This window comes from Petaurus breviceps, unplaced genomic scaffold (genome assembly GCF_028583685.1).
Source record: "Petaurus breviceps papuanus isolate PSGF00001 unplaced genomic scaffold, PetGlider_PUasm1.0 689, whole genome shotgun sequence".
Taxonomy (NCBI): domain Eukaryota; kingdom Metazoa; phylum Chordata; class Mammalia; order Diprotodontia; family Petauridae; genus Petaurus; species Petaurus breviceps.
Genome location: NW_027186458.1, coordinates 531,429 through 557,429, shown reverse-complemented (window position 1 = coordinate 557,429; position 26,001 = coordinate 531,429). Strand labels below are relative to the sequence as shown.

The window sequence follows — 26,001 nt, the reverse complement described above, 5'->3', positions numbered from 1 at the left end:
GCCTTTATCGAGGGTAGCAGTGTCTGGGGTGCAGGCTTAGGCAAGGGGGCACTGAGCTCCAGGATCTCAAGGAAGGAGGAGAGCCACCCTCCCCAAGCCATCGACTCCATAGCAGATGGTATTCCATTTGAGTGACCCAGAGCTCAGACAGAAAGCCCCTGAAAGGGAACAGGGTCTCTCTTGCCCAAGACCAGCATCTGCTAACTGGCTCCTTGAGGTCAAGTCCAAGCCTTCATCCCTTGGGTGGGGGTGTCCAAAGATGTTGCCTGCTGGAGGCCTGGGTTCACTCAAGAGCCTCTGGGTAGAGGTGGTGGGTGAGGGGTGCCCACTGTTCCCCCTGCCCAGGGTTAGCCACCACCTTCCACTTTGATGTGTAAGATCTTAGAGAATCCTGGTCTATGCTTAGTGCCTGGAGCTTGGTCACCATTTCCTCAAACAGATTCTGGGCTTCTGAGCTCCCAGGTTCTTTGAAGTAATCCACAATCCCAATCTGTACTAGACTGAGGATTTGAGGTTCCAGCAAACATTGTTGAAATGCAGCAAGGCCTTCAGGGTCACTGGGGTGGCTGTGAGCACCAGCATTTCCAGGTCCTTCAGCCCCTCTCAGCAGACTGCAGCCACCACCTCCTGTGTGATCTCTGCCACCTGGTCTACCTCTAGTCCCCGAAGCCTCATGCAGTTCCAGGCAAGCGATGCCAGGTCCTGCACACTGCATCCTGCTCCTCCTCCACCCAGGGCCCTCAGGCGGGGCCAGCATCGCCCTATCATCTACAGGCACCGGTTACTGAAGCATGCGGGCTCTTGGCAGGGGTGTAGAGGGGCCAAGTGACTTCATGGCCTAGTGGAACTGTGACACTGCTGTGGTGACAGCTTTCAGGGCCCGGCAGTAGCAGCTGGCCAGCCAGAGGGAGTGGTCCGTGAGGACATTTGGGCAGTGGGAGATGCCCAGAACCAGCAGCTTTGAGGAAGGACTCCAGCCCTGCTTCCAGGCACCCACCCCCTTGGGCTCCTCGGGTACTCCTGGGTGCACCACTGGGACAGCATGGCCAGGAACTTGGAGCAGACGCGGGCCTTCTCCAGCGCACACGGGTCCAGACAGCGGGATGCCGGGGCACAAATATCCAGTCCTTGCAGACCTCAGCAGCGTGCAGGAGTACGGGGGTCCAGGTAGGTGAAGATACAGAAGAAGGCCTCCCGCATCTTCAGAATCTCTGGGCTGATGACCTCTTTGGAACGTGAGGGGCTGCCACCAACTCCCTGCCCGCCCCGCCCGTTGACCCCCTCTGAGCGGGCTGGAAGACCGGGCAGACGGCAGCTGCTGAGAGCTTGGGGTGGCATGGGTCCAGAGGCCGAGGCTTCGGAGGGCCTTTCGGCCTCACACTTGGTGGTCCGGGGGCCCACATCAGAGACGTCGCCCTCTTCGACCTCCCGTGCTATTGCTGCAAGGCCGCCTCTGCCAGTTCTGAATGGTGTGGCGCCTCAGGCCTGAGCTCCGGGGCACTGGCTCTTCTCCAGGCCCCCTCCACCCTCAGCTCCGGCTCCTGGTCCTCCAGCCCCTCCGTCCCCAGTGGCTGCCTCCTCCCAGGGGCCGGGGTCTGCCGCATCACTGACGTTAGCAGCCGGAGCTCGGGGACACGGCCTTGTCGCTGCTGGAGGCCCCTGTGCTGGAGGAGGAGCTGTGATTAGACACAGCTTATGTGTATAGTGCATGATAAGACCTGAGTGCCGGTCCCGCAGTTGCGAGCCGGCAGAGGGTGGGATTGGGAAATACAGCTACACCATGTAGAGGAGAAAGGGGGAGTGTGGTGGGAAAAGGGAAGAAGAAAAGAGAAGACAAAAAGAGGAAAAGGGAGGAGAGGCAGAAGATTCTTCGGGAGAGGGAGGGATAAGGAAGGAGTTGGAGAAGAGAGAAGTCGAGAGAAAGGAGAAGGAGAGAGGGAGAGAAGAGAGGAAGGAGAGGAAGAAGAGGAGGGAGAGTATGGTCAGTTTTGCAGCTCCAAAATTGTGCATTGTTGTTCATCCTTCATTATCAAAGAGGACAGTGACATCTTAGATAATGACTTGTATGTGAATTGAATTTAAGTAAGGCAAATTACTTAAGGTCATCAGCCTCGCTCTCTATTCCGAGTCATCAAAGTCCAGTGGAAGAACAGAAGTGAAGGCACCTGATGATAGGCCGGGATTCAGTGGATGATCTTGGTGTCTTCGATACCTGAATAAAGACTGTATAGAACCTTCTTTAGTCACCTTCATGGACAATGGAACAAATTGTTCTCCTTTGCGTGTGCTTTGGGGGAAAGTCTTCATATGCTGGAGGCAGATATCCCCCTAACTTACCAATGGGTTTGAGGCTTGCTATTCACCCTCTGCTGGTTTAGCCTATTTGCAAAGGCAATTAATAGAATATAGCCACTGCACTTGCCGTAGGTCAGAGCTGGGCAAAGGTGGATACCAAAGGTGGATGAAGAGCCCTTAAGAGAGCTTGGCAAGCCCTCACACCAGACTGCTAGTCCTCCCTGAGCACCTCATACACCTCAAAGATTTACATTAACACTGCTATTTCATACATATCAACTGCATTGAATGTATGCTCCCATTCAGCGTTGATTTCAGAATGCCAATATGTCTCCTACCTCAGCTTGGTCATTGACGATCTTATGCATGATTTATCTTGCTCAGCATTGGTCAGGGTATATTTAAGTATTTCCTTATATCTACTGGTTCAGTGATTCTAGCTTCAACTACAATGCCTTTAATCGCTTTCTTTTGTTATCTTTCTACTTACTGTATCCAAAAGTCTTTTTGATATCATTGGAGAAATATTATAAAATTAAGGATTAAGTCCAAGTTTTTTTTTTTAATTTTACAAATAAAGAATTAGAAGTTGTTTTTTTGGCACCACATATTCTAATGTCATTGTTATTGTTCCTCAGTCATTTCAGTCATGACTGACACTACCTAATCCAATTTTGGGTTTTCTTGGCAAAGATATTGGAGTGCTTTGTTATTTACTTCTCCAGCTAATTTTAAAAATAAGTAAAGAGACTCAAACAGGGTTAAGTGATCTGGGTGACACAGCTTGTAACTATCTGAGGCTGGATTTGAACTCTGCTTTTCTTGACTCCAGGTGATGCTCTATCCACTAGGTCACCTAACTGGTCCACAGTTTGCTGTTATCCATGAATAAAAAGTGATTAATAAAAGGTTTTTGTTTGACACCTTCTCGAATATGAAAGACATATGAAGTCCTATTTAGGAGAGATAATGTGTTTAAAACAAGTCAGAACCAAAAGAAATTTGAACTGTCTCATTTGAAAAATGTCAACTTTTATGTTAATTTGTCTTGACATTATTTTGTGGGTAACATTTTAAATAGAAAACTGTTGTCCAGAAAGACCTAAAAATTTTAGTATTTCATTATACTTGGGTCTATCTTGCATATCTATTATACTTGACAAGTTATGACTGTGGAACTGTCAAAGGCTTTTCAATAACAATAAATGTTGCTGTGCCTTTATGTTATTTGTGCAACAAATATTACATTTTCAAAAGTTCATTTTTCTTCTTTGGGGAATTTTTGGCATATTCTCTTCACTTCTTTACAATATATTTTTTCCATCTGTATGTTTATAGATCTGTATATACATACTTATATGTATGTGTCATAAAATTGTGAATGATTTGCATAGGATTAATGGTTGAAACTGTAATTTTGTTGAAATAAGAAACTACTTTGATAAGAAAATCTCCTTTACTCATGTAGTTTGGTACCTTCTCTGCAAAATAATCTTAATTTTTTTACTATTTCCACATTAGTCATGTTGTAAAAGAAAACATAGCCCCCTCCCAAAAAAAGTAAAAGAAAAAAATCATGATTCAATCTGCACTTGATCTCAGTTCTTTCTCTGAGGATGGGTAGCATTTTTCATTATAAGTCCTTCAGAGTTGTCTTGGGACATTACACTACATTGCTTTTACTGTGCACAATGTCCTGACTCTATTCATTATACTTTGCATCAGTACATGTAAGTCTGCCCAAATTTTTCTAAGAGCATCTTGCTCATTATTTCTTATTGTGCAATAGTATTCCATCACAATTACATACCACAATTTGTTCATCAATTTCCCAATTGATTGGCATCCCCTCATTTTCCAATTATTTGTCACCAGAAAAGAGCTGCTATGTGTATCTCCTTTTACTTTTTGTTTTCTGTATCTTTTAGGATACAGACCTAGTACACACCAGGTCTTGACTGCTACTGCAGTGATCTCAAGATATAGGAAAATCACACTGTTAATCACCAAGGACATAATTTGTTGGATTTACTTTATTATTCCCTCCCCCTGCCACTGGTGGTGGTTTATGCTTTGAATAGCAATCTTATTATTATATAATTACAATATTAATAATAATTGAATACCATTATATGATTATTATGAAATAAAAGCAGATATATATGTGTACATATAGGTGTGGGCTTGATGACTAAATGTTTCTGTGGAGGTGAGATAGAAGCCATTTTCAGGATAATCAACCTCTAGGCGTATATATGTGATTTGGGAGGATTATATGTGAAAGAGTAAATCCTGTAACTACATTAATAGCAGCTATCTCCACACATGGAAAATATTGGTTTGCCTTTGTTATTCCACGTGATTAGGCTAGGTCTATCCTATAATTGTCTATTTGCTCCATCTGTCTTTAAGGAAGAAAAGTGATATTTTTTTCAGCAAATCCTTATGGTGCTTCCCCCAAAAAATATTTTCCCTCCTCTCTTTTCTCCCCTCAATTTTTATCACCTGACATACAGTAGCTTTAAAATAACAGCAAAACTTTCTTTCTGGGAAATACAGCCTCATGACTTCATAAATATACCAGGGGATAGCAAGGAAGGATCACAATAACTTAGGCAGACTGCCATGAACCCATGGTAAAGGGATTCCCAAGGAGACCACAAAGAAGTCTACAAGAGTGTGCGCTGTAAGGAAGATGGTACTGGGACATGTTGAAGCATTTAGCGTAATTTAATGAAAAGGTCCAGATACCATATCCTGAAACACACAGATGTGTTGCAGATTGGATTCTTTCATCGGGAACCTAATCACTCCCCTTAGGTTTCACAGCCTGTCCACAAACTGGGAGACATATGCAATATTGGTGGAAAGAGATGACTTTGTTTTTCCTGAATATGTCTTTGGATTAAGCAGATCAGAGCAGAGGTTGTCAGTCTTTCTCCTAGTAGAGGAATTTGTAGTTTCCTTATATAGAAATTGAACACTTATCTTTTAAATGTGATCATACTTTCGGATTGTGATCTGTGTGCAGGAGGGTAACTGAGATTGGTCCCTTTGTGGGCAACTACAGAGGTGACTAGGAGGTTTGAGGCCAATGTCAAAACATTGGGAAGAATTTGGAAGAAAATGATATTTTTCACATTTTAATTTATTACTTATTTATTGAAATACTCCTTTCTTTCTAAATTTTGAGTTCCAAATTGTCCCTTTCCCTCTCACTCCATCCCCCACTAACTGAGAAGGCAAACAATATGATATCAATTAGACATGTGAAATCATGCAAACCATATTTCCTTATTAGCCATATAGTTTTTTTTTTAAGCAAGAAAAATAAGTGAGAAAACCAAATGACAATTTGTACTCAGTTCATCAGTTCTCTCTCTGGAGATGGATAGCATTTTTTTCAGCATGAGTCCTTTGGAACTGTCTTGGATTATTGTATAGATCAGAGTAGCCAAGTCTTTTGCTGTTGATCATCATTACAACATTGCTTTTATTGCACTTGATGATCCCCTGGTTCTTTTCCCTTCACTTTGCATCAACTCATAGAGATCTTGCCATATTTTTCTGAACCATGAACCCTATCATTTCTTATAGCATAATAAATAGTACTTTATCGCAATCATATGCCACAAATTGTCCAGTCATTACCTAACTGATGAACATCCCCTTGATTTCCAATTCTTTTCCATTGCAAAAAGAGTTACTATAAATACATTTTTTGGCAATGTTGGTCCTTTTTTTTCGTTTTTCTTTGATCTCTTTGGGCTACAGATCTTGTAGTTGTATTTCGGCATCAAAGAGTATGCACAGTTATAAAATTATGATTTGGGGATTTGGAAATACTTCAAAATTATTTTCCATAATGGCTGGGCCAGTTCATTACTCCACAAGCAATTCATTAGTGTATGTATTTCCCCTCATGCTCTTGAGCATTTGTTATTTCTGATAGGTGTGAAGTGGTATGTAAGAGTTGTTTTAATTTACAATTCTCTAATCAATTTAGATTTAGAGAATTTTTTTTCATACAACTCAAGATAACTGTCATTTCTTCTTCTGAAAACTTCCTGTTTATATCCTTTGATCATTTATAAATTGGGAAAAGGCTCTTATTCTTATAAATTTGACTGGGTTTTATATCAGTATATATTTGAAAAATGGGACCTTTATCAGAAAAAAACTCACTGTATCTTTTATATTATATCCATGACATTTTTTTTTTTTAGAATATTGTGGTCTCTCTCTTTATCTATTTTATATAGACATATGTTTTTGCTTTTCTTGGACATAATGATTGGTACACTTTTTTTTTTTTACTTCAACTGAGGCATATTTGATTCTGCACTGGTCATTTATTTTAAACCTGTGTATATATTTCTGTTTCAAATATGCCTCTTTTTTTTTTTTTTAAAGCAATCGGGGTTAAGTAACTTGCTCAAGGTTACACGGCCAGTTATTTCTGGGTGTGGTGCTGAGTATCTGAGCCTGGATTCAATCCCAGGTCATCCCAACACTGGAGCTGGTACTCTTACTTGCTGAGCCACCTGGCCGCCCCTAAGCAATTGAGGTTAAGTAACTTGCTCAAGGTTACACGGCCAGGTGTTTCTGGGTGGGTGCTAAGTGTCTGAGCCCGGGATTCGATCTCCAGGTCTTCTCAACAGTGGAGCCAGTGCTCTTACTTGCTGTGCTACCTGGCCGCCCCCAAATATGCCTCTTTTAATAACATATTGTTGGATTTTGGTTTCTAATCCATTCTTCAATCGGCTACTTTTTTTATTGATGAGTTCATTCCACTCACATTCACAACTTTGATTATTGTACTTTTTTGTTCATTCCCCTTTTCTTCTGTTTCTTCTTTTTCTTCTGTTTTAATCCTGTCCCTTTTCAAAAGTCTATTTTGTCACTATGCACTTCCATCATTTAATCAGCATCGCCTCCTTAATTGTATCCCCTTCCCTCCTATTTCCCTATTGGGTAAGTTACATTTGTTAACGCCATTGAATTTGTATAAATATCCTTCCCTCTTGGAAACAATTTTGGTGAGAGTAAGGTTCAACTCTTGCCTACCATCAATCATCTATTTTCCCCTCCATTGTAAAAGGTCTTTGCATTCCTGTTTTATGTGAGAAAAAAATCCCTGCTACCTCTTCCTTCACCCTTCTCTGAGTGCATCACTTTCTCAATTCTTCATTTTTATAGATCATCCCAACATAATTGACTCACACTCATGTTCTCTATGTTACACCTTTTAACTTCCCCAACAAGGATCACGTTATTAGTAGTTACATGTGTTATTTCCCCATATAGGGATGTAAGCAGTTTAATTTTATTGATCACCTTAGGAAGACTCTTTTTTCACATTTTTATGCTTCTCTTAAGTCTTGTGTTTGAATGACAAATTTTCTTTTAATTGCTGTTATTTTCATCAGGAATGCTTCAACATGTTCTTTTTTTCTTTTCTTTTCTTTTTCTTGTTCAGTCATTTCAGTTGTGTCCAACTCCTCATGAACCCATTTGGGATATGCCTAGCAAAGATACTGGAGTGATATACTTTTTCCATTTCCAGTTCATTTTAGAGATGAGGAAATTGAGATAAACACATTAAGTGACTTGCCCAGGGTAACACATCTACTAAGTGTGTCAGGACAAATTTGAAATCATGAAGATAAGTCTTCATAACTCCAGGCATGACACTATATACACTATACCCTCTAGCCGTCCTATTTTTCATTAAATGTATATTCTAACCCCTCCACCTCCAAATGATTGCACTCAGTTTTCCTGGGTACTGTATTCTTTCTTGGAATTCTAATTCCTTATCTTGTGAAACATTGCATTCTAAGCTCTCAAGTCCTTTAATGTGATAGATAGGTGTTAGAGATTCTCTTATCCTGACTATGACTCTGCAATATTTGAATTGTTTCTTTCTGGTTATTTGAAGTATCTATTTTTCTTTGCCCTGGGAGTTTGGGAATTTTGCTACAATATTGCCATGAATTTTCAGTTTGCCATCTCATTTTGGAGGTGATTAGTAGATTATTTCAATGTATATTTTACACTTCCATCTAAGATATTGTAGCAGCAAGCACCCCAAGCATCCTCAGGGTGGCTGCTCACACAGCTACTTGGATCTGCTTTGTTAAAGGAAAGCAACTCAAAATGGGTTAACAAGCTTACTTTAATCAGTCAGATATATATTGTTTGCCTTGTTCAGGAGAAAAGGTCAGCACCCCGAACTTCAAAGTATACAGGCAGAATTATCAAGACAGAAACAGATCAAGTAGACAGATTTCCAAACTGTCCAACCATTACATCCATACCCAGTCAACATCTGGGTTTCCACATCTGGGTTTTTCAAAGCCAGGGAGGGGGGGCTCCAGACAACGGCTTCCCAGAATACATATCAAATCACAGAACACTTCTCAAAGTGAGCCCCCAAAATCAAAAGTGAGCCTCACATCAGGGCTTATATAGCCTTCTCCTGGCTCAGAGAATGTAACAACCTTATTGACTCACTGGCCAATCAAGAAGTATCTACTGAAAAACAAGCCTCCCACCCCAGGCTCCAGGTGCACTTTACCCTAGGGGCAGGGAAGATCTTTAAATTTGCATTTCCATTACAGATATCAAAGCAATTTTCCTATGTAATTTCTTGAAATATGTCTAGGCTCTTTCATTGGTCATGTTTTCCAATTAGTGCAATAAGTCTTAAATTATCTCTACTTGACCTATTTTTCTTAGGTTGGTTGTTTTTTTCCAATGACATTTCACATTTTCCTTCTTTTTTCCAAATGCTTTATTAACTTCTGATTAACATCATTCATTCCCGCCAGATTTGAGTTACAATTTTTTCCCCATTTTACCCCTACCCGGTGCCCCAAAATAGCCATCCCACAGGATATTCCCTCCTCCAATCAGCTCTTTCCCATGTTTTCTCCCATACCCCTTTTGACTTTTCCAGTAGATCTCTATGCCCCAGTGCCTGTATACCTTATTTCCCAAATATGTGTAAAATAGTATTAATAATAGTATATATATATATATATATGTGTGTGTGTGTGTGTGTGTGTGTATTTGAATATTTGATTTTAAAACTTTGAATTTCAGAATCATTAACTTCCTCCCTTGTAACACACCCCACTGGGAAGAAAAACATTTCAATATAGGTTGTACATGTGTGGCTAATGCAAAACAATAACATAGTAGATATATTGTAAAAGACTAATTATATTTCCCTCCCACCTATCCCACCTCCCACTTTTTCTATTCTCTACTTTTATCCCGTCCCTTTTCAAAAGTGGGTGCGTCCAACTTCCCCCCCCCCCCCCCAGCCTGCACTCCCTTCCATCATCCCCCCTATCATTCCCTTCCCCCCTACTCTCTTGGAGGGTGAGATACCATATTTCGTGTGTATTTCATTCCCTCCTCAAGCCAAATTTAATGGGAATAAGGTGAATAAGGTTGACCAATTCCCTTTTGCCTTCCAATTCTTCCCCTCCTTTGTAACCATTTTCCATTGCCTCTTCTATATAAGATAGTTTACCCCATTCTATCTCTCCCCATCTCCTCTCATTATATTCATCTCTCACCACTTAACTTCACCTTTTAAGTATCATCCTTTCCTATTAAATTGGTCTTGTGCCCTCTATCTATGTATACCTGTAAACATATATACACACATTCACATATGTATTCATATGCTCTTATGCCCTCACATACACACACACACACACACACACACATATATATATATATATATATATATATATATATTCCTATTCCCTTCAACTACTAAGAAAAGTTTCATAAGCTACAATTATTATTTTTCCATGGAGGAATGTTAATAGTTCAATTTTGATAAGTTCCTTATGATTTCTTTTCCCTCTTTACCTTCTCATGCTTCTCTTGCTTCCTGTATCTGAAAGTCAAATTTTCTATTCAACTTTGTTTTTTTCAGCAAGAATGCTTGAAAGTCCTCTATTCCACTGAATAACCATATTTTCACATGATACTCAGTTCTTCTGGGTAGGTGACTCTTGGTTTTAATCCTAGCTCCTTTGACCATTGGAATATCATATTCCAAGCCCTTCGATCCCTCAGTGTAGAAGTTACCAGAACCTGGGTTATCCTGATTGTGTTTCCACAATATTCAAATTGTTTCTTCCTGGCTGCTTGTAATATTCTCTCTTAATCTGGGAATTCTGGACCCTGGCTATAATATTCCTAGGAGTTTTCTTTTTGGGATCTTTTTCAGGAGGTGATTGGTTGATTCTTTCAACTTCTATTTTACCCTCTGGTTCTAAAACATAAGGGCAGTTTTCTTTGAGAACTTCCTGGAGGATGATTTCTAGGTTCTTACTTTGATCATGGCTTTCAGGTAGTCCAATAATTTTTAAATTATCTCTCCTGGATCTATTCTCCAGTTCAGTGGGTTTTTCCAAGAGATATTCCACATTGCCTTCTATACTTTCATTTTTTGGATCTGTTTAACAGCATCTTGATTTCTCATAAAATCATTAGCGACCATTTGCTCCAATCTTATTCTGAAGCAATGATTCTGCTCAATGAGCTTTTGAGATTCTTTTTCCATCTGGCAAATTCGACTTTTTAAGGCATTCTTCTCCTCATTGCCTTTTTGAGTATCCTTTGCCATTTGAGTCAGTCTGTTTTATAAGGTATTATTTTCCTCAGTCAAGCTGTTGACTCTCATTTCATAATTTCCTTGCATTGTTCTCATTTCTCTTCCCAATTTTTCCTCCACTTCTCTTATATGCTTCTTTAGGGCCTCTATGGCCTGTAACCAGCTCATATTTTCCTTTGAAGCTTTTGGTGCAGGAGTTCTGACTTCACTGTCTTCCCCTTGTTGCATGCTTTGTTCCTTTTTGTCCCCAAAATAGGAGTCTAATGTTGGAATCTTCTGTCTGCTTTGTTTCCTTTGCTTGGTCATGTTGCCCCTCAGTCACTTGACCCCTGGGCTTTTTGCCACAGTAGGACTCTGCCACCAGACAGGGGAGCTTTCCTCCCAAACACTGGGGTTTTCTCAGCTGGTGGAGGTATTAGATGGGTGCCCTCTCTGAGGCCTCCACATGGTTTGGCAAGCTGGACAGACAGCCCAGGACCTCCACCCTAGAGTGAAATCCAGATCCAAGCAGGTTGAAGCGAGAGCGTTTACCCCTCAGACTGGTGCTTGGTCCCTCTACACTCTGCACGCCAGGAGCTGAAGCTACCACTTGGCCCTGGCTGGCTGTGCCGGCATCTCAGTGGCTTCTCGTCCTGGGGGCAAAAGCCATGCAATCCCACTTACTGGGTCTCAAAGTCCAGACTGCACTGACCTCTCACTTTGTCTTTCTCATCTATTTGTTGATAAATCTGGAAATGGCCACAGCTGCTGCTGATCTGGAGTCCCTCTGGCTGGCGGCTGGTCAGGCCTGCCCTGGGGCTAAAGCCTAGGTGTGGGGGTGAGCTCTGCTCCCAGAATACTGAACTGGGCTCCCAGGGCTCTTTGCTCAGCTCCCAGAGCACTGAGCTGGCATATTCCTGCCGGCCTGATGGGCTGTCCTCAGTGGGAGGTTAGCTTCTACATGTCATTTTGGGGGTTCTGCAGCTCCAAAGTTTGTTTAGAGTCCCCTTTTTACATAGATTGGGGAAGGTGGAAGCCAGAGCAGTGGGGAGGTCCTCCTTCTAATCTGCCATCTTGACTCTGCCATCTTGACTCCACCCCAGACATTTCATATTTTCTTCTATTTTTGTTTTTATTATTGTGACTTTGTTTTATTGTTTCTTGATGTCTAATCGAGTCATTAGCTTTCATTAACACAATTATAAATTTTAGGGAATTATTTTCTCCTATGAGATTTTGTACCCTTTTTCTATTTGGCCAATATTGCTTTGTAAGGGTTCTCCTTTTCTGTGAATTTTTGTGCCTTTTTTTTTTTTTACCATTTGGTCAATTCTATTTTTAAGTTGTATTTTGTTTTCTTTAGTATCTTTGTGACTTTTTCCTTTACCATTTGGTTAATTCTATTTTTAAGATACATTTTTTTTGGTGTTTTGTGCCTTTTTTTAACCAAATCATTCATTCTCTTTTCAAAATTTTCTGGAATCAATCCCATATCTTTCCCAAGTTTTTCCTCCAACACTCATTCCTTTCTTTGACTCTTCCAGGAATTCTTCGTAGGTTTGTGTCCAATTAGGATTTTTCTTTGAGTTTTATTTATTGCAGTGGGTTTTTTTTTTACATTGTTGTCTTTCTCTGAGTTTATTTCTTGTTTTTCCTGTCACCTTTGTAGCTTTTTATAGTCAAATTATCTATTATTTTTTGTTGATGAGGTCTTCTAATTTTCCCAGATTATTCCTTCATTTTGAACTTTATGTTAAAAATTTGGGCTCTGTTCACCTGGTGGTAGGGAGCACATCCCCAGCTTCAGACATTTTCATGGTGTTGTTTTACATATAGTTGTGGGAATCTGCAAGCTTTTGGTACTACCAAGGTGATGTGATCTTGGAAGTCACAGCTCTCCTTGTCTGCCTCTGGTTTTTACCCAGGAAGAGACCTTGGATATGTGCAGTCGCAAGAGCTAGAACTCCTTTTTGCTTTGGAACTCTGATCTGGGTCCTTGCTCCTTTTTGATTGATCCCCAGTGCTTCCCTCTGCCCTGAAACTGTGACCCAGAATTTCTTATACACAATTAAGTTGTCAATAATTGCTACCTGTGCCCAAATCTAGCAAAGGGTCTCCTGTAATCTCCTTCTGAACAGTTGTCTGACTGCATTATCATCTCTTGGCTGCAGCCGCTGCTGCCACCACTATGTATGTGTATTCCAAACAGTCCTTCTGTCTTGGTATCACAGACTTTTCCTGACTTTTTTTTCAAATGTTCTGCTGACTTCTTAAATTTTCTTATGCCAGAAAAATGTCTTACCACAACCTTATATCATCTCTACCCCTCTGATATTTATTTTGATTAATTATTTTAAAGTTGTTTGAAGGGAAATTATGGGAGAATTCAGCTGGGAGGTTGTCTCTAATCCTTCATCTTAAGTGGATAATTTTAAAGGAGAATAATCACTAAGTCCGAATTCTACTTCCATTTTGGATGAATCACTTAAATAAGAACATGATGATAGAACATCAAGGAATATAAGAGGTTAAGGAATAAGGCCTGAAAAAGAAAAAAAATACCCTCAAGAACAGCTAAAGGAGAAAAAGGAGAAGGAGGCTGAAAAGCAATAAAAAAGGAAGAATTAGTGGAACAAGGTAGAGAAGAAAACAAGTTGGTAGAGAGGATTGTTGAGAGAGGTAAAGGAATGGTGGAGATATGGGAGAAAAGGTAAGTCTGTAGGGGGATTGAGAGATAGAAAATGAATTTGCCCAAAGGTGTCCAACTTTACAAAAATGATATTTGACCATAGAATACTTAATCAGATGTTTACAGTGGAGATATATGTGTCCACAGTAAATTTAAAAATAAACCAAGGTTGAATATCTTATTTTGTATAGAAAGCATGATTGTTTTTTTTAATAACTTGCATTGTGTACCTGCATGTCTCTCATAGCCAAGTGACTACAATATGTGTTCAGAGGGTTGGCTGTTCTCTCTGCGCTTGGGATTATTATGGACAATGAGTTCTGTTTTCAAAGGAAACAGCACCAGATCTTCCATAGGGAGATGGGGTATGGATATTATCATGAAAGGAAATATTACTATGCTGTGGAAATGCTTGTTTTATTCCATAAATTAAAAAAGGGGGGGGGGCAGGTAGCACAGAGAGTAAGAGCACCGGCTCCAGTGTCAGAATGATCTGGGGTTCAAATCTGGGCTCAGATACTTAGCACCACACCCAGAAATAACTGGCCTTGTAACCTTGAGCAAGTTACTTAACCCCAATTGCTTAAAAAAAAATAAAAAAAGGAGCAAAGGAAAAATAGGAATAAAAGCTGACTAATCTCTTAAATATTACTTTCTGATAATTTTGAGGATATTTCTAAAGGGAGTGGAGTTACATATCTGAGGAGAGAGCAAGTGTGTGTGCACCAAGGAATCACAAAGTTAATCCAGAGAATAATTAGAAGAAGTAGCAAAAAGTAATAGTAATTGGTGATTTTCAGCTCAGAGGTATTGGGGCAGCTCTTTGGTAACCTGATAATAGCCATACTGGATCCTCTTGACTTCCCAAAGCATGTGTACAGGGCATCAGTGAATATCCCAAGTCTCATCAAAATGACTAAGTACTACCCATTTATTGTGATTTACATGGCCATAAATTATATTGTCAAAAGGACCTAAACTATTCAACAATGTATGTATTTAAGAACACACACACACGTTTGTGTGAGTGTGTGTGTGTGTGTGTATATCACTAAATGTTATCAAGCTCGGGTAAGAAACTGATTGCCATTCATAGAGGCAAAGTTTATTCTTTCTTCACCAATGTATAATGAAGGCAAGAGATACAGAAGAGAAAAAATAAATGATTTTGATTTCTGGATGATGGCTTCAAATATACTGGTGACAAACTCCTTGCTAGAGAGAGAAAATGTTTAAACAATGCTAACAAAATGTATTGTTTGGAGCCTTACCATCCTAATCAAATGAATTTTAATATAAAAATAATGAAGAAGTGAGGAAATAGTAGTCATATATATATATATATATATATATATATATATATATATATATATATACATATATTCATACTTGTATGTATGCCAAGTTAGACACAGGCTGTAGCTAAAAGTGAAGGAAGAATGACATTTAAGTAATCCAAAGTTCAGAGGAGAAACAATCTAAGAAATAAATACAAAATTATAATAATAATAAAGCCATGTTTTCCATATCTGTGCAAAATTTCCAAAGTTTAGGCAATGAGAAAAGAAAAATTGGATACCCAATACAATAAAGGAGGCAACTTTGGCTGACAAGTATTACTGAGACTTAATAGGATGAAATCCATAAATGTTGCTGTAGAAGTGTTTTATGAAAAAATAATAGGTTAAATTAGATAACAGTGGAAAGAAGGAATGAAAGAAGGAAGGAAGGAGGGAGGATAGGAAGGAAGGAAGAGGAAGGAAAGGAGGGAGAGAGAAAAGAGGAAGGAAGGAGGAAAGGAAGGAAGGGAAGGAAAGAAAAGGAAAGTAGAGAGGGCGGAAGGAAGGAAGGAAAGAAGAAAGGAAAGAGGGAGGGAAGGTAGAAAGAATGGAAGGAAGGAAGGGAAAAAGAGAAGGAGGGAGAGAATTGTTTAATATGTGCATACTATGCTCCAGGTACTGCGCTAAGAAAATTATAAATATTATTTCAATTAGTCCTCCCAACAACTTTTGGAGGTAGGTGTTATCATTATTCCTATTTTGCCATAAGGAATTCAAAACAAACAGATGACTTGCCCAGAGTCACACTGTTAGTGCCTGGCCATATTTGCACTCAGATCTTCCTTACTCTAGGCCTAGTGCTTCATCCACTATACTATCTAGCAATCTCTGAGGGCAACAAAAAGGTTATTTGTTTTTTTAATTGTATCAATGTTGTCTTCATGAAAGAAAATATTAAGTAGGAGGTAAGACTATTTCTTGGGGGTGGATAAGACAAAGGAAGTTGACCACAAAGAGTACTCAAAGATGCTCATTAAAAAATGCACTTTTTTCCAACTAGAATGACATTTACATCAGAAATTAAAGAACAAAAAAAGGCTAAGAGGTATATGGGTAATGGGACAGGAATGGGGAATAGCTAGGTGGCACAGGTTCTTGAGTCAGGAAGACCTCAGCTCAAATTGGACCTCAGACATTTACTCGATGTGTGAACCTGGGCCAGTCACTTAACTCTATTTGCATCAGTTTCCTTATCTTTAAAATGAGCTGGAGAAGAAAATGACAAACCATTCCAATATCTTTGCCAAGAAAATCCCCAATGGGGTCAAGAAGAGTTGGACACAACTGAGATTACTGAACAACAACACAGGTTACAAATATAACATAAATAATGGAAAATAAGATAATATTTAATTGTCCTTGATGGATACAAGTCTCCTGGGTCAAATGGATTATAAACTTAGGCATGCAGACATCAGGCAGGTATGACTGAAATTACCATGATAGCTATAATAAAGTAGAAATGGGGAGATATACTAGAAGAATGGAGGACAAGTATCTCAATTTTCAACAAAGGGAAAAAAATAAGTTTCTCTAAACACAAGGTAAATGAGCTTGGATTCAATTCCCAGGAAAATCCCAGAGTGGCTTATTATAGAGATAGTTTTTTGAATATCTAGAGAGGAAGTGGTGATTACAAAGAGGTAGCACAACTTTGTGAAGAACAGATTATAGCAGAGTAAATGTATTTCCTCTTAGGGATAGGGTGAATATATTTACAACTCATATAAATATCTTAAGAAACATTTAATTAGATTTTCCCAAAGAATGTGACAGAATTTTTTCATATCATAGAAAGAAATATGGAGTAGCTAGAAATGCAAGTTAATCGATTCAGTGTTGTATAAATACCTGGAATCCCGGTTTTAATTAATATATGTATAAAAAAGATTCTACTGCCATGACCCAAGCTTCTGTACTTAACTCTCTGTGGTTTAATGTTTTTGTCACTGAAAATGGTTAAAGACAGAAATGACTTGTTCACCAAATTTGCAGTTGAAACGAATAATAAAATAACAGTTCGTGTACTACGTGTATTTATACATACATATTAACTTTGTTATTAATGCATATATAAATACACACATACTATATATATGCATATATATGTGTGTGTATATATATATATAATGAGAGAGAGAGAGAGAGTGTTTTTAGAAAAGCTGGGTTTCTAGTAAACGAGTAAGTTGGGATTGAATAATGAGAAGTGAAAAGCTTTCCGTGAATTCAAAAATAAATTCCAAACATATAGGACACAGGATGGGGAAAATATGTTTAGATTCTACTCTAGTCTGCCTTGAAAAAATCTGATGGTTTTAGTGTGCTGCAAGCTCAAAATGAGTAGTGTGATATGTCAGCAAAAATAAATGTCAAAACCACTCACATGATCTGAGACCTCATTAAAAGGGTGACAACTTCTAGGGATAAAGAAGCAATAGTCTCCCTGTATTGTCCTGGACAAACTCCATCTAGAATATTGTGTACATTTCTAGGCACTGCAATTTAAGGAGGCTATTGATGGTCCTCATAGTGTCCAGAGTAGGGCAACCAGGGTTGTGAAGGGATTGAATTCATATCATATGAGTGTCTGTTGAAGCAACTGAGATTCTTAAACTTGGAGTTTGCAGAAGAGAAAACTCAGAAGAGAACATGAAACTGTCTTCAAGTATTTGAAAGACTGTCATTTGGAAAAATGATCATACTTCGACCACAGATAGCAGAACCAGGAGCAATTACAATGTGTAGAAACTGGAAAGAGGCAAATTTATGCTTGACATCAGCAAATGCTTAGGAAAAAGTAAGAACTATTCAAAAGTGGAACTGGCTGCTTTGGGCGATTATATGAATTCTCTGTCTCTCTGCCTCTCTCTGTCTCTGTCTCTCTCTGTTTCTCTGTCTCTCTGTCTGTTTCTCTGTCTCTGTCTCTCTCTGTCTCTCTCTCTGTTTCTTTCTGTCTCTGTCTCTGTGTCTCTCTCTGTCTCTGTCTGTCTGTCTCTCTCTCTTTCTCTCATTAGAGACGTTCAAGAAGGGGCCAACTGTGCTATAGTAGAGATTCCTTTGAGGATGGATGAGATCCTAGCCTTCTGAGGTCTCTTACAAATCTAGAATTTTGTGCTTACAAGACAAAAAGATTATGCTGTGTCTGGTCACACAAATAAATACATGATCCAGTCCACATTCCCTAAAATAAATCCTTGTCCCTGATGAAAGGCTGATTTCCATCACCAGAGATTTCTGATGTAATTGACAGCATATCCAGCATCTGAATTCCACCATTTGACAGATGTACCATAACTCACTTGCAGAGTGGGGTTTGCTCCAGGTGTGGAGGTATAAATCTCACCCTCCTAAAAAGAGTATATCTGCTTATCATCAGATTGTCACACTCATAGATAATGTAAGACATACTCTTTTGGTCACGTCCTTCTGAGGAGTTCCTTTCCAGCTTGATTGGTGACTTTGTAGCTGACCTAGAAGCTACATTTAGTTTTCATTGTTATTGTTCAGTCTGTCATCTTCCCTCAGTGTTTCCTGTACTAATTTCCTCTAATTCATGAGATTGCAGTCTTTAGTAAAAATAATTTGAAAGGTAATTTCTTAAAGATGGCCTCAGTGGAGAAAGCCATCAAACACCAATTTTACTGAATGGAAAAGAATAGCAAACACTGCTTTTTGAATTGCTGGTGGTTTAAATGAACAACATCCTGATTGACTTTATATTCTAGCTAAATATGGGGGTGGGAGTAGATGCAGTTCAGGGACAAGAGGTCACTAATTTGGCAGACTATTTTTACCATTATTTCATCTCTTAAGGCAATTTAGTAATTCCTCATGCTTTCAGTTGAATAGACATATAAAACTGCAAATGTTTCATTGTGCTGACTCTGTGTTTTCAAGGGATATAGCAGGCATCTACACTAATAGAGATGCAATTTTTAAAAATGATGTACCAATCTCTATCCATCAAAGACCTAAAAATAATTAAAAGTCATAAAACCCATTGCTGGTTGGGTTGTGGAGAAACAGAAACTTTCATTCATTCATTCATTATTAGTCATGGAGCTGCAATTCTTTTTTTTTTCTTTTGGTCTTGTGATTTTATTTTCAAGGAGAAGTCTCAGTTTAGAAAATCCCTGCCTTAATGTAATATAGCAATTCACTTCCTACTTAGAGTCTTTGAAGTTGGGAAATTTAGTATGGTTAAATGATTTGCCTGTAGCCATAAAGTGAATATATGTTCAGTATCTTCTCAGAAAGCAATTTGACAGGTTGCTGTAATGCTATAACAATATAATCATATGTTTTTGATTCAATAATTGCATTATTAGTAATACCCTCCAAAAGTGGACTAAAATAAGAGGAAAAAACTATCTGTCAATCAGTCATTCAAGGGACAGTTATTAACATTTACTGTATATCAGGCACTGTGCTAAATAAACCTTGAGAATGTAAAGGAAGGAAAAAAAATCCCTGCCCTTGAGGAACTCACAATCTAATGGAATAGCTGTAATAAAATACGCATAGTAGTCATATATAACAACAACAGCAACAACAAATAACACTAACAACAGTTGATACAATAAATTGTCGCCCATTAATAAAATGGAATTCTATAGTGAAATGACAATGGAGAAGCATAAGTAATATGAGGAGAGATGAAATGATCATTCTGAAACAATGAAGATTATACAAATCAATCAGAAGAACAAAGTGCATACTAATTATGCCCACAGGAGATGACGTTGAATGAGAATGCATGGAGCTTTAGAGCACATTACTGAAAAGTTAGCATGGAGTCAAATTGTTTGATTGTTTTCCATTTAATTGTAAACAGTTACAAAACTAATATAAATGACTATTACTTTTCCATTGTTGTTCATAGTAAGTCATTTTATAAGTTAAAAAAAGGAAACTAAACAAAAAAAATCTATAGGATCTGTCACTAAAAGTGTACTTTTAATAGTCTTTGAATGCTCATATGAGAAAGCTTTTGGTAGGAAGAATATCTTTTAAGGGTACTTTCTCTGGATTCTTTCCCTTGGACTATTATAATTTCCTTAAGATTTGGAACTGGGGAGGCAATAGAAACTATTAACCATCTTTCTGCTTTTCATTATCTTGATGCTACATTCACTATCTGAAAACCACATAATTCACACACACACACACACACACACACACACACACACACACACACATATATATATAATTTTGTTAAAACTTCCTAATTACATTTACTTTTTTCACATTTGTGTTTTAAAATTTTGAGTTCCAGATTCTTTTCCCCCTTCCTGCCCCTCCCCACCCCCTCAACAAGTCAACGATATATCAATTAGACATGTGAAGTCATGCAAAATATAGTTCCATATTAGCCATACAATTCATTTTAAAATAAGTCAGGGAGTGTATCATTTTTGAAATGGTCATTTGGTGCTGTGTTGGCACTTTTAACTGTGGTTATTTTGGCCTAATACATTTCAATACATTTTAAGTCTGGTAGGGACTAGAGATTGTATATTTCAACCCTCTAATTTCATAGAGGTGAAAACTGAAGTTTAGAGAAAGAAAATCTCTTACCCAATGTCTCAGAAGTACTTGAGAGTAAAGACTACACCCCAAGTTTTCTGGTCTTTTTTTCCAAGTGGTTACCAACATAGCACATGGCCTTATTATTTGATCTAAATCCCCAAAAGTTTCTTAAATCTTGAAAGCATATAGGTGAGAGAGTGGATGGAGTGCTGGACATAAAGTTAAGAGAACTTGAGTTCAAATTTTGCCTTGTACACTTCCTAGTTGTGTGAGTCTGTGGGAATTACCTCTGGCTACCTCAGTTTCCCCTTCTGTAAAATTAGGTTATAATAGCACTTCCATCCCAGGGTCATTGTGAGGATAAAAATAGGATGATATTTTTTGTGAGGTGCTTTGCCGACCTTTAAGCTACCTGTTTTATGTTAGCTACTAAATTGCCATCCATTTAATCATAGGGATAGACTGAACCTGTAATTTAATTAGTATCAAGACTCCCAGGTGAGAAAATGCTTTTCCAACAACTTTTCTCCAACTTATAATTTTCATAATTGCCTAGAGGATTGGTATAAAACTCAGATAGAAAGAGGACCATTAGACCATACACAAAGATCACTACAGATTGTATGTTTACCTGGATAATCACATAATAACATTGTCCATGTTTCATAGAATTTTTATCTATTCTCTTAAATATTTTTCCAATTACATTTATACTAGTTAGGGCCCACAGGGGGTTGTGTGCTTGGCATCTATAGCCTGGAGTTCTTTGAGGATGAGTGACTTACTCAAAGTCATACAACCAATCTATTTCAGAAGTCAGACATGAGACCAGGACCTTTTGCTTTTATACTCTATATTCACTGAATCATGAAGCCTCTCATGTAATTTTAATGATTTTCAAAAAAAGCATAGTCACACGTAATTTATGTTTGAACCATGACATTTGCCATAATATCACATATATTTTGCAGGGATCCATTACTAATTTGGTTTTGACAGCTACCTTGAAAATGGGAAAACCATGCTCTGGGTAATAAGCATGGAGATTCTGGTTAAGGGAAAGTTATATCTCCATTGGAGAGTCATGAATGGCTATTGTGGTTAATGAAGCAGTCTGTTCTGAGTTTGGTTAGAATAAAATAGTTTGCCATACCCTCTTAACAATAGCAGTATTCATTGTTACCTTCACCAAGTTATTGGCCCACTTAGCTTGTATTATCCCTCTAGGAAATATTAATTAAAGCTGATTAGCTTCTGAAAAGAGCGGAGTACTAGAAAACACTGAGGAATTAGAAAACTTTTTTTTTAAGTACTGTTCCCTTGCAAGATTGGTTAATTTCACTAACTATCATTTATTTCCAGTTCAAGGCCAGAAATTTTCCTTTATAATGAGCCATTTTGGAAAAGCATTCCTTATTGCTCTATAGAATGCAATATATATATTTGTAGTAATTTACTGTGAATGATCTGCTTCTACAGTTCCCAATAACATCCTTATATTTTATTTGGATATAGTTGTGATCTCACTGAAGCAGACACTCCTGATACAGATAGCCATCCATTCATGTCCTTCTCATCCCCTGTGACCTTGGCCTATGAGCCTTCCACATAGTGTTCCATCCAACATGTCAAGGTACCTCCTTTAGATCTCTCAGTACTGCATGGGCATCACTGAAGCATACCACCTACCATTGGATCGTCCCTTCTCTTGATACACAATCTGCCTACCACCTTTTTTGATGCACATCTCTTTCATATTATTTTATAATTTTTCACATCCCTGTCAAATTACTTCTTTACAGTATGCTTTAACATCATCACAGTCATCACAGATCTCTTTATTGCCCTTTGAGTAACCTGACATGTTTATTCTTTGGAAACTGGCTTTACATGTATTGCAAGCAAATAGAATAACCAAAATAATGTTGGTGTTAACAGAATTGAGCTTAAATTCAGAGATAGCTTTGCTTGGTGATCCTCTGGCTATAAATATTAATACAGAAAAACAAGGAGAGAGAAGTTTCCCAAAGGGGCTTGCCATTCCCAAGAAGGATGTCCTGTGAAGAAGTAAAGAGGGAAGAGACTTTCCTTCTGCAAAATAAGGATTCAAGCATCGCATCTGACCCCGGAGAATATAATTCATAACTTGCAGGGTCAAGTGGGTTGAGGTAATGAATCCATCCCCATTTCTGCTAGGGAGCCCCTCTTAGCTTGGAACTCACACATGTAATCTGTACCAAATTTAATGTTGTGGGATCATGACTTCTAAAGGGAGAACCATTAGATTCTTTCAAATGTTTTGTCTTGCCATGCCCAGATCCACATGACCCAGGGGGAAGTATTTAAATCTTTAGGTGTGGTTCATTGCAAGGATTTCCCCAAAAGGGGAAAGGAGATGAGGAAGATACTTAATATAAAATAAGGGTCAGTTGTGGTAGAAGTGCTCATTTTCCTTACCCAAAATAAATGTGCTAAATTGAGCACAATAATATATATTTAATGAAAAATATTTAAACCGGTGACATCACTAAATAATGTCCTACTCTACTTGATACTAAAATCCAACTACACATGAGGCAGTTGCCTCCACTTAACTCTATCTACTAAATTTGTACTTGGCACAGGGCTGAAGGTTGGCTGGGAAGGGGAAAATGGAGAGTGTGAGATCAAAGTGTTCATGTTCTCCAGTGTTATTTCAGTTTTTAAAATCCTTGTGTAGCTTACTGTCTCCGATTGTAGGAAATCAGCTGTAGTTACTCCATACCTGGACCATGAGTCATCTTCCTGTATTTTGAGGGGCTTCAGAGCCTTGTGGAAAATAACTACTCTGATCATGTGTATAATTCTGAAAGATATTTCTTGATGAACACATACTAGATCAAAACATTTACTGCTTTCCTTTTCCAATGATCTTAAACCAGTCCTTTAATCCTATATACTAAAATTTTGACAGGAATCTGAATCAAATCACCTATTACTAGGTGAAAATCTAAATAATCGACATAAAACTTCCTTTTAAAGTTTGGGATAATATTTGCCTAATTTTATTTTCTGTAAATGAACATAAAATGCTAATTTATAAACAGAATAATTCTATAGATCTATGGAGGCCTCATAATTTTTTTTCTGTCTCTTTGTAACGTTAGGATGCTTAGCTTTGTTGTTGTCATTATCCTGGAACCATTTGACAGTTTGGTGAAGCCTATGGATCCCTTCTCAGAAAAATGTTTTTAAATGCACAAAATTAAATACATGAAAAATTCATAGATCCCCAGCTTAAGTACACTCATTGTAAAGAATAACAGAAAAGGATATGACTGTGTCCTACTAAGAACAAAATTAAAAATTCCCTTAAAAGTAATTAAAATTCATCAAATATAAAAATGAGCCTTCTGAAAATTTATAATTCTCTGGGGAGTTACATTTGATGTAAATTATGAATTTAAAACAAGTCTTTATTGATTTTAAGCTCCAAAATCAGCTTCCAATGTAATTCTACCACACATGCAGAATGCTTAGTTTAACAAAACCAATAATTGGAGAAACCATGAGTTTTTCAGCATGGAATCTGTCTTTTGGAATCAATATTATTCATTTCACTTAATTTGAGTTCAGTGTGTTCTTATTATGTACATCCTTTCAGTAACGGCATCAGCATTTATTAGTTGAATTGGTCCAACTTTTCACTACTTTCGGTTTCTATTCGGTGAAGGTTTTATTCCTTGATTTGGTCATCTAGATCATAAAAATCCAGATAATGTTTGCTTCACAAAAGTATTTTGGTAGAATACTGTGTTTCTCTATTAAAAAAATTAAACTAGCATGGAAATTATTTTTTCATAGTACCATTGATCTAGACTTGTAAGGTATCACAGAATCTTCTATCCAACCAGTTAATTTTACAGATGAAGAAACAGAAGCTTGGAAACATTAAGTGATTTACTTACAGTCAGAAAGGTAGTAAGTTGCAAAATTGAGAATTGAATGCAAACCCTTTAATTCTAAATCCAGCCAAATTTCTTTTTGTGTTTCCTTGAATTAACTTGAAATGCTAGGTTTTTTTTTTTTCATTAGGAGTTTATTTTTTTTTTTCTCTCAAATTTCTGAAGGGTAATAGTTTGATATAGTGGATAAAGAGGGACCTTCTGATTCAGGACGTTCTGGATATAAGGACTGTTTCTGCCCCTAGTGGTTGTGTGACCTTGGGCAAGACAGTGAACCTCTTAATTTCCTGGGTAACTCTATAATAGTATAAATTGCAGACAATGTGCCTAGTTTTATCAGTAGAAAGAATTTTCTCCCAGGAGATATTCTTGGCACCAATGAATTTTCAAGTCAGGAAACTCTTAGGTCAGGTCAAGAAAGAAAGTTACTGAAAAAAAAATCCAAGTATTTTATGCAAAGTTTAATTTCTGTTTAAAATAAATATGTTTGAATATAGTAATTGAAAATATTTTAATTTCTGCTGCCATTGTCATCATTTCTCCTTTTCATTTAAAACAGAATTCTTATTCTTTTGAAATTAGAGTTACAAAAGATTTAGGATTATTAGTGGTCTTTCCCAAAAATCAGTTTTCTATTGTGTTAATATGTATATTTGTCTTTCCAATTCAGTATTTCACCTTCTATTTTCTAAATTTTCTCCTTTTTCTTTATTTGGAATTATTTTTGAGAAATGTATGTTTCATTCTCAGCTCATTAAGTTGGCTCTTTTTCATCAATAGCTGTCAGGGACATGTATTTGCTTCTATAAACTGAATTAATTTAAAGCCAGACATTTGCTATTATTGCCATTGTCACTCATTTTGATGTAATTTCTTATTGTTTTGGGGGAAGGAACCAAAATGGTGGCATAGAAGCAGGAAAATTCCATGTGCTCCCCCCATAACTATCTGAAAAACCTATAAAAATTACTCTAAACACATTTTAAGGCTACATAACTCACAAAGAGGCCAAGAGAAACAAACCTCCTGCTTAAGGCAGCCTGGCAGGCCTAAAGGAAGTGTCCATTGCAGCCCACTGGGAGCAGAGTCAAGCCCCATTGAGTCCATGGTTTTAGCCCCAGGGAAGCCATGACCAGCCCACCAGCTGGAGGGATTTCAGGAGAGTGAATCACCAACAGCTGTGGCAGTTTCCAGAATTATCATCCCATAAATGCCAAAGACAAAGTGAGAGGTCAGTGTGGACTTTGAGGAAAGGGGTCTAGGAGTGGGGTTCAGCCTCTGCCCCATGGAGGGAGAAACAGCTAAGGTGTTACAGCCATCACACATGGCTGCTTCAGAGCTCGTGGTCTGCAGATTGTAGGGGGACCAAGTGATCACTCAGGGGATAATTGCTCTTGCTTTAATCTACTTAGATCTGGATCGCTTTCTATGGTGGAGGTCCTGGGGTGTGTGACCATGTGCTAGAGCCTGTGCAGGCTTCAGGGAGGACACCCAACTAATAGCTCCAGCAGGAGCAAAAAAACCCAGCAATTTGGGACAAAGGTCTGCTCTCTGGAAGTAGAGTTCTAATGTGACAAAGAACTC

At 38.1% G+C, this 26,001-nt stretch overlaps 1 pseudogene; it reads right to left on the bottom strand.

Moving 5' to 3' along the window:
• Positions 1 to 347: 347 nt before the first annotated feature.
• On the bottom strand, positions 348 to 2,663 carry LOC138174532 (F-box only protein 41 pseudogene; annotated as a pseudogene).
• Between the last annotated feature and the right edge of the window lie 23,338 nt (positions 2,664 to 26,001).